At 44.3% G+C, this 14,716-nt stretch overlaps 1 protein-coding gene across 6 annotated transcripts in view; it reads left to right on the top strand.

Moving 5' to 3' along the window:
* Window positions 1–14,716, top strand: part of TIAM1 (TIAM Rac1 associated GEF 1) — a 396,054-nt gene that overhangs the window by 242,780 nt on the left and 138,558 nt on the right. For all 6 annotated transcript variants that reach the window (XM_047874694.1, XM_047874692.1, XM_047874689.1 and 3 more), the window contains one exon: window positions 7,249–7,425. The gene's annotated coding sequence lies outside the window, so the exon portion shown is untranslated. The remainder of the gene's footprint in view (window positions 1–7,248; window positions 7,426–14,716) is intronic.

Here is a 14,716-nt window from a genome sequence, read left to right as displayed (position 1 = left end):
TCAAAGTGAAAAATGTGTTTCTTAGGACCAGTGGAATAAGGAACTGTGATTTACCTGCTGGAGCTTATAGTCTTAATTTTATAACTGCAAGACAGTTGGAAGTGAATTGCAAATAAAAAGTTGAGGTCATTTTAAAAGTTTTGGTTTGGTTTTGGTTTGGTTTTTCCTTTAAAATGAGAGCGTAAAGGAGCATTGGGGCTGAGTAGCCTGGGAGTGACTTGGGATGCTAGGTGTGTGGAACCTAGCGTGTGTGGAATACTCAATTTTAGGAGTGAGCCCTAATTTCTTCCTTTTTAGAAGATGAAGACTTAGAGGAAAAGAATCACCCCCATTTTGAAAATCCTTGGGAGGAATTCCTTTAAGAATTTGTTAAAAAATTATTTTACTCGACATCAAAGTAGAAGATTCTTTGCTGCACTAAAATGTTTTCCTTAGTGTTTGATTAAAATTCTACGTTACCATCTAAACACGTATCGGGATTGATGTTCCTACTATCCCCTTACCAATGGTATTGCACAGGACCCATTACACTGTCACTTTTTATGTAGGGCAGCTACATTTGCCAGCTGTCATACTTGCTCATTGAGTTTTGGTTACTAAATTATGTTGTTAATCCAATATTCACACTCACTTCGTATTTTTAGCTTCTCTTCCTTCCTTTCCATCCTTAGTATCTGGTTTACCAAAATCTCCTTGGCCATTTTCTCTTAGAGAATGTTGCCGTCTCATACATGCCTTCTGCCAAGACAAATACCACCAGCAGCAGGAGATGAGCCAAGGAAGGGGTACCAGCTGGGAGTGGGGGGGAGTGACTCTTTCTGACGGACCCTTTAGGCTCAAGCACGAGAGACCAACTGTGCGAGTTTGGTGTGCCCCAGCCCAATAAGCTCTCCAGAGAGGCTGGCGGTGTTTTCTGTCTCTTCTATGCTGTTGAAGGCGGTCCTGATCCTCGTTGCTGGCAGGCACAGTTGCCACACCGGCTGCTTGGGTGCACGGCCTCCCCCAGGGAGCTCTTCCCTGACTCACAGAGTGGCCCTCCCATTCTGCGTGGGAAAGGCAGCTCCAGGTCAGGGGACTGTTGCGTCTGTGTGGTGGCAAATGGAATAAAATCGCCAGGAAGACCACATCCTGCTCTGACCCCAATGACATCTCAGTTATATTTTGGGCTGAGAGACGTCCCTCCTGGCTGCTCGGCGAGAGAACAGGTGAAGGGAGAGGCCAGGTTGTAGGGATGGGAGACCAGCGTGGAAGTGGCAGCTTGCCCTTTCTCGAGGGCTGGGTCACTTGGGAGGGCCTGGAGAAGGTGTCTGTTCTTAGTCTGAGAGTCTCCTCTCAGCTAAGGCCGCGTCCTTCAGAGTGGAGACTCCCCTGTCTCCAGGCTACACACCGCAGCATGGAAAGCCAGAAAGAACTAGAACCAAATTCCCCTTCTGGAACTGTAGCCTTTGACAGTGAAAGAGGAACTGCTCTAACCCACCACGCCCATGTCACCCAGTGGCTTGGGATACAAGGCTTCTTCCTGTGCCTGGGGAGGCCTTCTCCAGCTGGAATGGGAAAGGGAGGCAGGTCTGCTCAAGGAAAGAGACCTGGGTGACTTGATTTTGGAAAAGACGTCATTTGAAATCTCTCGTATCTAAGGCATTGATGTGTTCTGGAGAGGATTATTCTCGTGTGCGGTTTAAGATGGTACAGTCTGTTAGGTTTCACAGGAGGTATGGAAGCACTTTCGACAGAGTCCTGTCCTCTCCCGGGTACTGGGAACACCCTGTGAACTTAAGCCACAGCGTGGTGTAATGCTGAAGGACAGATGTCAGCATTAGCAGTTAACTGTGGTCCACATCCATTTTCTTTGGAGATCAAATGTTCTATTCCCTCTTGCAATGACATGGACGTGCTTTTTTGACGTGACTCAAACTTGAAATTGAGCTGAGCAGGCTCTGATATCACATGGTCACTACTCCGGGAATGTTGGGTGGAATTCTCAAGTGTTCAGGAGCTTCATGGCTTCCTAGTGGGAATGATGCTACTTAGATTTTTGAGAAATTACGTGGTTCTCATGGTCTGTCCTGAAAAAGCTGTTAAGTCCATTTCAGTAAGCTGGGTGCCATTTGAGCCCTTGTTGGGCCAGGCTGTGGGATATTTGGGGAGATTTGATGGCCAGCTGTGTAACACAGCCCCTTGGGACTGATGATTTCCAAACACCCTTGGACGAAGCTGGGAGGGAGCTTCGTAGTGCGTGATGCAATGTTGGAGTTGTATGCATGGGCAGTTACCAGTGTCCAACTGTAGCTGCAAGACAATAAACACCAAGAACTGAGGGAAACTTAGAAGAGTATTTTGGCCTAAAGCCACTGACTCACTGCCAGACAGATAGTAAGCATTCCATAAATGGTAGATCGCGCTTAGTTGGGGTAGAACATGTTACTTCACTTTGAAACACACTGACTTTACTCCCATGAAATATGGTAATGTCTGTCCCAGCTGAACCTGTTGGTTAAGTATTGCCAAAGATTCACCGTTCTAAAATTAAAGTTATTATTTTAGCGGAGATTCCTTGACTTATAGCTGGCTTAAAAATACTGATTCTATGAACATGTTTCCTCAGTTACCTCGGGATACAGTTGGATCTACTAGGAAATAGCATTGCTCGAAACTAGTGCAGTGTTTGGATATGGGAGCTTCCAGGGATTTTGTTCAGCTGATTTGGGTGCCTGTTTTCACCTGTCTCGAAAACGTGGCCAGGCTGAAGCCATGTATGTCATTCATGCGCTAGGAGTTTGGACCCCCCGTCATGGCTCGTTCCTCTATGATAAGAATCCTGGTTCTGCCCTTAGGGGTCACATGGTTCTCCTGGGAGGGGAAGGTGGGCCTGGAGTGTCCGTTTTCACACAAGGCAAACAGACTCCCCCCTCGTGGAACCCTCCCCTCATGCCAGATGGGGATGGTTGTCATAGCTTGACACAGCGATAGTTGGGCGTGAGCCAGAGAACCCTACCTTAAGCTCACCACCCCTCAGCACTCTGTGGAGAGCAAACAGTGATTAAGGAAAATTTCCTGGAAGGTTGCAGCCTCTCTGCTCTTCAGCAGTGTCCTGCTTCTTCAGAACTTCTGTCACTGAGTTGTGATTTTCTTTTTTAATCGGCTATCAAGAAGAAACGTCCGTATGAAATGTGTCCCTGAGCCCATGTGGAAAGATGTGGTCCACGGCATTGCTTACCGTATCACAGTGGCCTCAGAGGATCTCAGTGGGAATTCCTGTCTGATTTTAGTACCAAGAACATTCATCCTTCTTCTGAGCAATTGATTTGGAATTGCGAATTTTATAAGTGCCATGTTTTCCCAATTTGAGTTGGCTTGTAGTAATTTCTTCTATTCTGGTTTAGATCATGTATCTTGGAAAGTCACACACTACTGAGTCCTTTGCTGAATAAAGTAATGGTATAAAAATAAGTAAAGAAGATGACCAGTGAATTTTCTTTAATTTCTGAACCATGTAAAATTTTTCAGTGACTCAGATTCATCCATCCATCCGTCTACCCAGTACTGGTTTTTAGACTAAGTGAATACTAAAAGTTATTTTTTGGGGTGCTTACTACATATAAATATTCAGGATTCTGACTTGTTCAGAATTTTGATCCGAGATCTCTATAACCCTCCTCCCTCTGCTTCTTATTTTTAAGGTTCAAGGTGAGGGGAAACTTCCTGATTCTCATTAATTCACTAATCATGGAATCGTTTTGGGCACTAAGTCATGATGAATAGCCTAAGAGTGAACATACTTAGGGGCGCATGGGTGGCTCGGTTGAGCGTCCAACTTCGGCTCGGGTCATGGTCTCACGGTTTGTGAGTTCGCGCCCCACGTCGGGCTCTGCACTGACAGTTCAGAGCCTGGAGCCTGCTTCGGATTCTGTGTCTCCTTCTCTCTCTGCCCCTCCCCCGCTTGTGCTCTGTCTCTCAACAATAAATAAATGTAAAAAAATTTTTTTTAAAGATTAAAAAAAAGGGGCGCCTGGGTGGCTCAGTCGGTTAAGCATCCGACTTTGGCTCAGGTCATGATCTCGCGGTCCGTGAGTTCGAGCCCCGCGTCGGGCTCTGTGGTGACAGCTCAGAGCCTGGAGACTGCTTCTGATTCTGTGTCTCCCTCTCTCTGACCCTCCCCTGTTCATGCTGTGTCTCTCCCTGTCTCCAAAAAAAAAAAAAAAAAGATTAAAAAAAAAAAGAGTGAACATACTTATGTAGCATTTTATAGTTCCTGTAGTGTTTTGTGTTGATTCTTTAATTTCTGTCTTTTAACAATCTTTGTAGGTCAGAAAGTAAGGGAGATAATCTCACATTTTCCCTGTTGAGTTTCAGGATGGATACTTGCCCAAGGTCACATACGTAATAGAGCCTTCTACATGAGCTTGGATACTTTGAGGGCAAATACAGTACCCCTTTCTCTATATACTTTGGTGTCTGGAACTTGTAAGGACTTAAAAACGACAGGCTGCCCCTTATGAGTGTTTTTTGAAGGTGAAAAAGAAGAGTTCCGGCCTGGCAGACTTTTTAGGAAAAGCTATGGATTAACTGTCATGGACACACTATTTCTGACACCCGTCATATTGTTAGCTCCCATCAGACGGGAAGGTGGGAGCAGCGGGACCCCTCAGCCCTGTCTATTTTTGCAGGTAGATGAAGCCTGAGATTCCTTCTGGTAATTCCTTCCCCACCTCCAGCACATGCACTTCCCCGTGGAAACTGGTTGACACCTGACACAGAAACTGACTATGTGAGTTGACGATGAATTAGAACGAGACTGAAAAACCTGGTACATTCCGCGTTCACGTCCCATCAGCGTAACGTCAACGGGCCGCTGGTGCTGCCAGATTGAGTCAGCGCGGTGCGTGCGCTGTGACAGATCGAGTAGATCACATCTTCCGGCGGCATTAATCAATTCCCTTGTTGCCTCGCAACAGATTTAAGGTGACTTGTGAGCCCAGTTTCAGTGAGTTAGGCATCATGTTTTAAGGAAGTCCCTGTAACGGTGGCCTTCTATAGCGAGTATTTTTACAGCTTACAGATGTTAAATAATGGTGGAATAATAGCTAACGTTGACTGCAAACTGACCAAGGGGTAGGCACTAAGCTAGTCATGTCACGTAGGTGATCTTACTCAGTGCTCGTAATAACCCAGTGGTCTGGGAGCCATTCTCTTTGTAGAGGGGTGATATTTACAGTTTACCCCAAACCACCCTGCAAGTAAATGGTGAAGCCGAGATTTGACCTGATGCATGCGGCAAGGACTCAGGCTCAAAACCCCCCAGCGCTGAGCTTGGTGCATTGCTGCCTTCCATTGAAACTGAATTCCTTGCGGTTCTTGAAGCAAACTCAGAGGACTAATAGTTCTCAAGGTGCCATGGCACACAATCTCAAGGCCGTGGTGGAGCTAACCCACAGTAGATAAAGTGGGTGCCTTTTGGCACATTGCAGCCATAGCATATCTGCTGATTGCACAAGAACAAACGTGAGGCTCTTCGTTAGTCCACGTCATAGGTCAATTCTGCACCCTGGGTCTCAGGTAAAAATTTTTTTTCCCACCAAGATCAGGCAAAAATGATACCAGATACAACTCAATTTTGTTTTCCTCCATGTTTTATTTATTTTATTTTTTAAAATATTTATTTTTGAAAGAGAGAGAGAGTGAGCACGTTGGGAGAAGGGCAGAGAGAGAGGGGGGACAGAGGATCCGAAGCGGGCTTTGCGCTAACAGCAGAGATCCCGACGTGGGGCTCGAACTCACCAACTGTGAGATCAAGACCTGAGCTAAAGTCAGATGCTCGACTGATTGAGCCACCCAGGCACTCCTCCTGCATGTTTTATAAATAATGCTCTGTAACTTTCATCTTCTTCCCCATAATCTTTCTTCTACTCAGGAATTACAAGGATATAGATAAAGTTTTCATTCTGGTAGATAAAATGTGTACTTTTTAAAAAAGTGTTTAAAAAATGCATTATCAGCTTCTGTTGTGCAGGTGGAAAGGGCAGCCGCCCACAGGCCCCGTTTGCCAGCAAGAATCCAGCCTTGCAAATTATTGGCAGCTGGCACCGTAATGAGTCCATTTCAATATAAATGGGCTGTTGCTTATTAATTTCTGCCAGTTCCTAAGCAATTCGGGAACTGCTTTGAAAATTGGAAAATTTGCAGCGAACAGCTTCAGGAGGATGCCTAGGGGAAGAGTGAGAACAAGCCAGCGATGGGGGTATTATGGAAAGGGCACGTATTGTAGGCTAATAATGGGGTGTTGCCAAGGCCGAGTGCTCCCTTTCTTGCAAGCGTGAGTCACCAACTTCAGGTTCAATAGCCTGGTTTCCAAGATAAGGAAGCAACCGCAACTTTACTTACTGTTCTCTGTGGATGTGTGCATTTATTTATTGGCTGCCCCTGCGGGTTGCCTTCCACAAAATAGGCAGTTTTCTCCGCGTTCGTGCTCTAAGCGTTTGGTGCCTCGTGTTCTCGCCTTGCTGAAAACACCAGTAATGGGTGGCTGCAGCGGGCTGCCCCACAGATGGGTGCCCAGGAGGAGAGTGGTGAGGTGCAGCCACCCCAGGGAACCCGCAGTCTCTCTTCCTTTCTTACTCAGTAGCTGCCAAAAAACCATCCAAACTGCACTTTCGTGGAGTTATCCTCGTCAATTTCTCTTCTTTGTTAAATAACAGTTTAGATATTTTGCTAAGTTCTTTTCTGTACATATTCTTCATGAGTGGTCTCTGAAGTTTGCCAGCTGCAAACATGTAAGCCACGAGGTCTGTGTATTTAATTAGGTCTTTGGTTTTCCTGCCTTTTAACATTTTCTACAACCTTCATTATAAATATAGCCCTGCTTTGGTAATAGCTGAGACTCCCTTGTTTCCTTGTATGTGTGTCTGTCCCTTGAGACCTTGTGGAGAGGAAGAAGAGCCCTGGAAATCATCCGAAGTAACCTGTTTCTGTCATCGGAGACTTTCGTCCACAGAAATAGGGGAAAATGATAACGTAGCTCGTGGGACTGTTTCTTTCCGTCAGTATAAACACACTCATACGTATTTATTTATCTGATTATGCCTGTCACTTTGTACCTGCGGCCAGCTGTTGCACTGTGTGATTTGGGGTGGGTTTTGCACACAAGATGGATGTTGGAGAATTGAGAAAAATGGGCGCCATAAAAAAAAAAAAAGGCCCACTTTCTGTGTTCTGGCTGACCATTTCCTTTCTCTTCTTGGTCCTCTCCAGGTTTTTGGCACCTCCTCATAGACTCAGATGAGACCATGACGGCCTTCGCGAGGGACAGGTGCTGATACCTTGCCCCAGCCCCTGTCACTGTTTATCCTGGCCATTTCCAATCTCAGTATCTAAATGCCACAGTGCTCTTGGGGCACGTTGGGCTGGGAACCACTGTTGCCTTGGAAGGTAGGTTTGTATATGTATTTTCGAGCCTGTATATGTGTCTGCATGAATTAATGGAAATGCTTCAAAGGTGGGGTTGGGAGGGGGGAGGGACAGATATGTTTTAGCATAATTGGAATTGCTGTCTTGCATGGAGCTCATGGGAAAAAGAATTTGGAACCACTTCTTTGGATTAGGGTTACACCCATCTAAGAATTCAAAAGCATTAGCATTAAAGCTTAAAAAAAAAAAGAAAGAAAAAGAAAAGAAAAAGCCTGGTACCTATGAAATCTTTTCTCGCCCTGTGAATTGCCCTCGGGGTCTTTTAAATTTATCCCTGAGCTTCAGCATCTTTATATTGGATTATGTTTGAAAAAGACAAACCTAGCTGCAAAATCTTAAATTCAAAACAATGATATATTTTGTTTGTGGTTTGGATAATCTTTAAAAAGCAAAATAAATACAGTCAAAATAATAATCTTTCTAAATCAAAGATCATCTTTTATTTGTTGCAAAACTTTCCTGTTTAGTCTCTCATGTTAGGGGTGCTCGCGTGTGACTTGGCAAAAACATTTTTCATGGGTTTGTAAAGATTGAGCAGAAACTTTCAGAACTTTGTCTCCGTGTAATCTTAGCTTCTCCCCCCCCCAACCCCCCCCCCCCCATCCCTGTCTTCAAGCTCAGCCTCCAGGAGAGAAAAAACAGGCTTGAAACCAAAGACCTCCCACCAGAAGCTAATTTTAAATTTGCAATCTGTTGTCTTGTGATTTTTGCTTCAAATTTAACTTTGAAATAAATACATTTCATCCTTTCTCCTGCAAATGTGGAGGTCTGTTTTCAAGTCATAGAAGGGTGATCATTATGTTTATTTTAATAAGTTTTTAAATACCTCAGGGGAGTGAAAAAATTGTATTATTAATAATTATAATTTACATACATCATTAAATGCCTTATGCTTGGATTTCACGATGTCCTTGCCAAATGACAGAGAAACCTGGCTTTCATAGTTGCCTTCTGACTTGAATCTGATTCGAATTGGGTCATCTCGGGCCCACTCGTGAGCTCTAACAGTTGTTATATTTGAAGTACCCTTGTTACGAGTTGGGCTGCACGGCGACCACTCCCAGTGAAGAGAGCTGTGCTAATGAGTAATGACATGGATGGGTAGAGCATGGTTCCTGCCACTGGGGAATTACAATAAAATGGGAAGGGGATACATAAAAAGCAAGAGCAGCACATCAGTGGACAAATAACCACATCGCAGACGCCACGTGAACAGGTCAAGCCGAGTGCTGTTGGAATGTAGGGAAAGCGTGATTAAGTCCGAGCTAGATGGTGTTCTTTTTACCTTAGGTAATTTCCCCAGCCATCTGTTTTGAGTTTGGGTTTGGTGTCGTTTGTTGTAGCTGTCAATGTAGTGCCCACATCCTCACTCTCTTCAATTATCCAAAAAACCCAGGGACTTACAACATGTTAACATGTTTTACTTATTTTTCTTTCCTTAAAATGAATTCCAGGGTTAGTGTAGAAACTTTAGAAAATCCAAAAAATATAACTTTTGGAAATTAAAATTTCCCCTAATCGCTCTATCCAGAATAGTTGCCAGTGTGTGTGCTCACGTGTGTGGGAGAAAGTGAAATATTATTATTATTATTATTATTTTAAGTTTGTTTATTTTGAGAAGTATGCACATGCAGGTGTGTGCAGGGGAGGGGCAGATAGAGAGAGGAAGAGAGAGAGAATTCCAAGCAGACTCTGCACCCTCAGTGTGGAGCCCGACTTGGGGGCTCGAACTCATGAACTGTGAGATCGTGACCTGAGCTGAAATCAAGAGTTGGACGCTTAACCGCCTGAGCCGCCCAGGCGCCCTAAGAAAGTGAAATACTATTAATATTCTTAAAGAAAACTTTAACCTGCTCAAAGCCAGTTTCTTGGATGCGCTTCGCAAATGTAAGTTTTGCTTCCTGAGAATAAGAAGGGTTTTGCTCCAGGGATGTTCCACCGCAACAGCAGTAGAATTCTCTTTTTTGATTGTCTAATTCTGAACAGGACAAACCTTGGCAGGCTGACGCACAAGACTGGGCTTTGACCACTCGGAGCCTTCCCATTCTTCAGGGAAAGGGCTGGGCCATTCTGCTGTGTGTTTGAGGTACCGCTTGAATCGCTTGACTTATCTAGGGACTCTGACAGGCCGTACCATAAAAATATTATCCCAGGCTCCTTAGTCCTCAAGGTGATGAGGTTATTTCTGGTTTCCATTGTATCTTCTTCTTTCTCTCCCCCTTTTTCTTTCTTTTTTTTTTTTTAATTTTTTAATGTTTATTTCTTTTTTAGAGAGAGAGAGAGAGAGAGAGAGAGAGAGAGCGAGAGTAGGGGATGGGCAGAGAGAGAGGAAGACACAGAATTCAAAGCAGGCTCCAGGTTCTGAGCTGTCAGTGCAGAGCCCGATGCGGGGCTCGAACTCACAGAACACAAGATCATGACCTGAGCTGAAGTTGGATGCTTAACCAACTGAGCCACCCAGGTGCCCCTCTCCCCCTTTTTCCTCTGAACAATGTAAAGTTACAGGAATAGTTTTCTTTGTTCCTCTCTGCCCAGAGACCTTGGCCATGGGGTGATTTTCTATTAACTGGAATGTTTTCTCATGCAGTACGGGGGACAACGTAACATCAACGTGATTAAAGATGCAGCTTGCATGTTCTCTCTTGGATCATAATACGTTTTACCTTTCTTTTTTGTGTTCTGTTCCTCTGCTCGTGTACAATAGTTATGTTCATAATGATTTTGTGTAGACACTGCAAGCAATTGAGGATTTGATTTATTTCAAGAGTGCTTACCTTTACTCAGGGAGCACAGTTAGAGTAGCTGCTTTATTTTAGTTAATTTTTTTGGAGAGGAGATTTCAGAAGAAAAACATTTTAACCTCGACGAATTTTTTCTCACTCCGTTGATCACTTTGGGTGCGCTTTGCATACATTTCCTAGTGTGGGAGTCCCAGAACACATTGGGCTGCGGTTTCAACCATGTAATAGCAGCCTTAACAGTCTTTGTTTGATATGCCAACACCTGGGTCATTTGAAGATTGACATCTATGGATTGTCTTTTCTCTTGAGAATTGGTTAGCTTTTCTTGGTTCTTTGGAATACATCGTGGACATTTTAAGTATTATATCGGGAGACCCTAAGTCCCGTTAAAATCACCCGGAAAATGTTGGTCTTTCTTTTTTCGCTGTTTTGGCAGGTAATCAGCCTGGCTAGGTTCAGATTACAAGTTCTGCCTCCTCTTTGGTGGGTGGTGGCTCCAGTGTCACTTTGGTCTCACTTGTCCCCCACGTGTGCCACTGGCTCGTCTGGGACGTGGGCTGTGGTTTGTATCATAATTCAGTTCTCAAAGCCTTTGCCGTCTTGCTTTGGGTCAGTCCGAGGCATGTGCCTCTGAGGGGTGAGCCCGGAACTCATGTGCGTTTATACGCGGCATGAGTGGGTTTGCTTCTCCGCCTCTCTGTTCTCTGAGATCCCCCTCACTCCTTTGGTTTCAGGGACCACTTACCTTGGTTCTCTGGCCAGAACTGCCGGGCGTGTCCTGAGAATTTTTGCTTCGCCTGTGTCTGGGTATGCTGGGTGCACGCCTTCCGGGCAAGGCTGGGAGAGAAAACCAGGAAACTCACTCCCGTGTGCCCGGCCTCTTCAGGTTTTGACTCCCTTCCCTAGTCCGCTTGCTTTTGCTTACACTTTGCAGTCTTTGGGTACTTGCTTTTTTCCTTTGGTCCCAAGTTTTTAGTTTTTATCAGCGAGGGAAGGGTCCATCCTGGTGCCATATTGCATCTGAACCTTGGCTGGCACCAGACGATAGCAACTCAGTTTTGCACACGACTTTATTTATTAAGACAGAAACGCATTGCCACTCAACTCTACCTCTCAGTTCAACCTCATTTTAGACCATTGGTCTGTGTTTGCTTTGTATTTCCTAATAATAGATGCTAGATGATGCTCAGTGCATGCTTATTATTGCCTAATTTGTGGAAACTTATATTAGAGTGTTTTCGATGGCTTTCAGCTGTAAAAGCAGATTTTAGGGGTGCCTGGGTGGCTCAGTCAGTTGAACGTCTGACTTCGGCACAGGTCATGATCTCACAGTTCATGAGTTCGAGCCCCACGGCGGGCTCTGTGCTGACAGCTTGGAGCCCGGCGCCTGCTTCGGATTCTGTGTCTCCCTCTCTCTCTGCCCCTAACCCACTCGCATTCTGTCTCTGTCTCTCTCAAAAATAAATAAACGTTAAAAAAATTTTTAAAGTTTCATTTTGCAGAACTCTCACTTTTAAACAAAAATTTTGTTTAACCACAATATTTCAGGTAAGGCTTTGTTTTTTCAATTTGGAAATAATCACAGGTTCAGAGGAACTCGTATACTGAAAGTATACCCTTCACCTAGTGTCCCCTGATGGTTGCCTCTTAAATAATTAGAGTAAACTATCAAAGCCAGGAGTTTGACATTTTTTTTCAATGTACACATGTAGTTATAAGTTTAAGCAGGCTAATAAATTGGAAAAAGCAGTCCTTAAGAAAGGACCACTTAGCTGATGAATGCATGAACCACCCTAATGACCATACTTCTTGATAAAGTTCCTTGAGATACCTTTTCACTGTGTATTTCATTGGGTGGATTTACAGGAATTTGCAGTGATTACTTGAAAAATTAAATTGATCATATTAAGAGACAGATCGTGGTGTTGGAGAGTCACGTTCCCTTTAGTGCCCTTGAGCTCAGACCCTGAGAATCTCGGTTTTCTGACCCTGTCAGAGTGACCCCCTGCCTGTGGCCCTACTATGTCGCCCATGCCCCCATTGTGTCTGGATCATCTTAGGCTGAGCTGTCCTGCACTGTCTACCCACGTGATGGGGAGGGGTATCCTCTCGACTGTTGAGCCTTTCCCTAAACCCCTGCAAGGTCCTCTCTTAGAAGAGGAGGCAGCTATGAGTTGAGGGCAAGAATTAAGTGACATGAGGCAGGTGCCAGGCCTTCATTCTTTGGCCAGGTAATTGGGGGATGAGGGGAGCACGGTGGGGTCGAATGGTCTGGGATGAGGGACCTACACAGCTCTCTAGGTGGAAGGGACACAGAGCAACAGGCACGTTGAAGACTGGAGTGTCTTCAAGGCACCCTGGTGGGAGAGGCCAGCGTGTTTAAGTCTGATGTGTGTTTTCTCTAGTCCACACTGTGGTATTTTTACCCAGTGTGTGTGGTGTTAACATTCACACCTACATTTTATTGTGGTTGTAGGAGTTTTTGCATCCTAGGTGAAAGTTCATTTTATCATTCATTCATTCATTCATTCATTCAGTATTTTTCCACTGAGCACCTTACACCTTTTACCTTTCAGGCAATGTTCTAGGCACTGAGGATACAGCAGTAAACAAGGCAAAACTTTCAGCTTTCCTGAAGCTTAGGTTGTAGTGGGGAAGGATAGAGGATAAAAAAAGATAAGTGAAATACACTGTTAACCACTGTGATAAATTCTAAGGAGGAAGAGAAAAACAAAGAAGAGGGATAAGGATTGAGGTCTGCAGGAGGGGTTGTCATTTTGGGTAGAGAGGCCAGGAAAGGTCACCCTGAGAAGGCAGCATTTGAGTCAGAATTACAGTGAACTGGAGCGTGAGCGAGGTAGATGCCTGAGAGAAGGAGTGTTGTGGGTAGAAGGAAGAGCATGGGCAAAGGCCCTGGGGCAGGCTAGAGTAGCCAGAACTTAGACCTTTGGAAAGAAAGTGTGAGAGAGGTTTAAATACTGAGATTTATTCTTGTAATAAAATCTTACCCAGCACCTCCTGCTTAATACCCCTCCCACTGCCCCCTGAAAGTGCAAGCTGTTAGGAACCACTAACATTCTACATAAGGAAGTGATAGTTTTAATGAGTTTAAAACTGGTGACGGTTTCTGGTTTGAGATTGAGTACTCCTTTTTTTTTTTTTTTTTTTTTTCCCCTGACGCTCTTCTTTTTAATTTCTATCCTGGCCTTTTGTATTTCGGTCTCACCTTAATTTTTCTTCTCTTACCTGCTGATGGTGCCATGATCATGTTGGTGAGGTACCCTTTGCTTTTGTTACTAAAACGCATGAATGTTTACTGACTCCTTGTCTCGAGTCGAACCCTTCTAGCCTCCATAGAGGCCACCAAGAAATTGAAAGCCACTTTTCTGCCCTGAAGTTGCTTCCTGCTTCACAGGAACAAAGCTGGTGCAAATGTAAGATACAAACTGGGTGTTTGTTTGTTTGTTTGAAATGAAAATAAACGATAGGGTTAAACCGAGGACAGGGAGGTACTCAGATAATGGAAGTAGCTGGCATTTTACATTTGTACATGAAAAGGATTGAACAGCATTCTGGGGGTTGACTCTGGCAGGGGGTGGGGGGTTGTCCCTGCAAGGGGAGATTGTGTCTGTCAGATGCAACGGGCAGTTTCAAGTTTTCATGCTTCTGTTATTTCTGAGTCCTCCACCAAGGCCACATGGGCCCTCGTGGTTGTCACCGACCTTTCTGGAAAAGCTTTCCAACCAAGGGCTATTTCAGCAGTCCCTAGAAACTGATTGTTCTTTAGCAGCCTCAGACTTCCTGCTGACTCTGTGTAGGTCATCCCCTGAGAATTTCTCTTGGTAGGATTTAGGAGATTTGGCATTCATCTCTAAATTCTAGTTCTGAAGATAAAAATGACTTCTTTCCTACCTTGGCTGGCTGAAAAGAATCTTGCTACTAAAAATGCTATTAATATAACAGGACCTGTCACGATGATGCATGGAGACGCTGTAATTCTTGAAGGTTGGGGCCATTTCCTTTAGGAAACCTCTCCTGAGGCTTTTAACTTGATTACTCTTCTCTTGGCCGAAACAAGCCTAACCAAAAATTTGTTGTTGGGAATATGTCTGTCAATTTATATTTGCAGACTTTTGATACATATGGTAGAGGAGGGTCCCCCTGGTGGGCCTGAGGTGTGAGGTGACAATTTCGCTTTTCTCTCATTCACTTTTTCCACAGTCATTCTTTCCTGCTTTTAAACTTAAATCTCTGTGATTCTTAAAATGGAACCATGGCTAACACTTGTTCTGAGCTCTGTATTATTTATTGGTAAACCATAGATACATAGATACATCCAGGGATCTTAACGTCTATTAAAAAAAAAAAAAAACCTCTAAGAAATTAGTCATGGCCTTTAGTTATGGAAATGTTTATTTGTTTTACTTTAAAAATGCAGCACATGATATTCTTTGGACTCTAGATCCCATAAATGGTCGTGTTTGGACAGTTGATCTGTTTCTTTTCCCTCC

The sequence above is a fragment of the Prionailurus viverrinus genome, chromosome C2, assembly GCF_022837055.1.
Source record: "Prionailurus viverrinus isolate Anna chromosome C2, UM_Priviv_1.0, whole genome shotgun sequence".
Taxonomy (NCBI): domain Eukaryota; kingdom Metazoa; phylum Chordata; class Mammalia; order Carnivora; family Felidae; genus Prionailurus; species Prionailurus viverrinus.
This window is presented reverse-complemented; position numbering and strand designations above follow the sequence as displayed.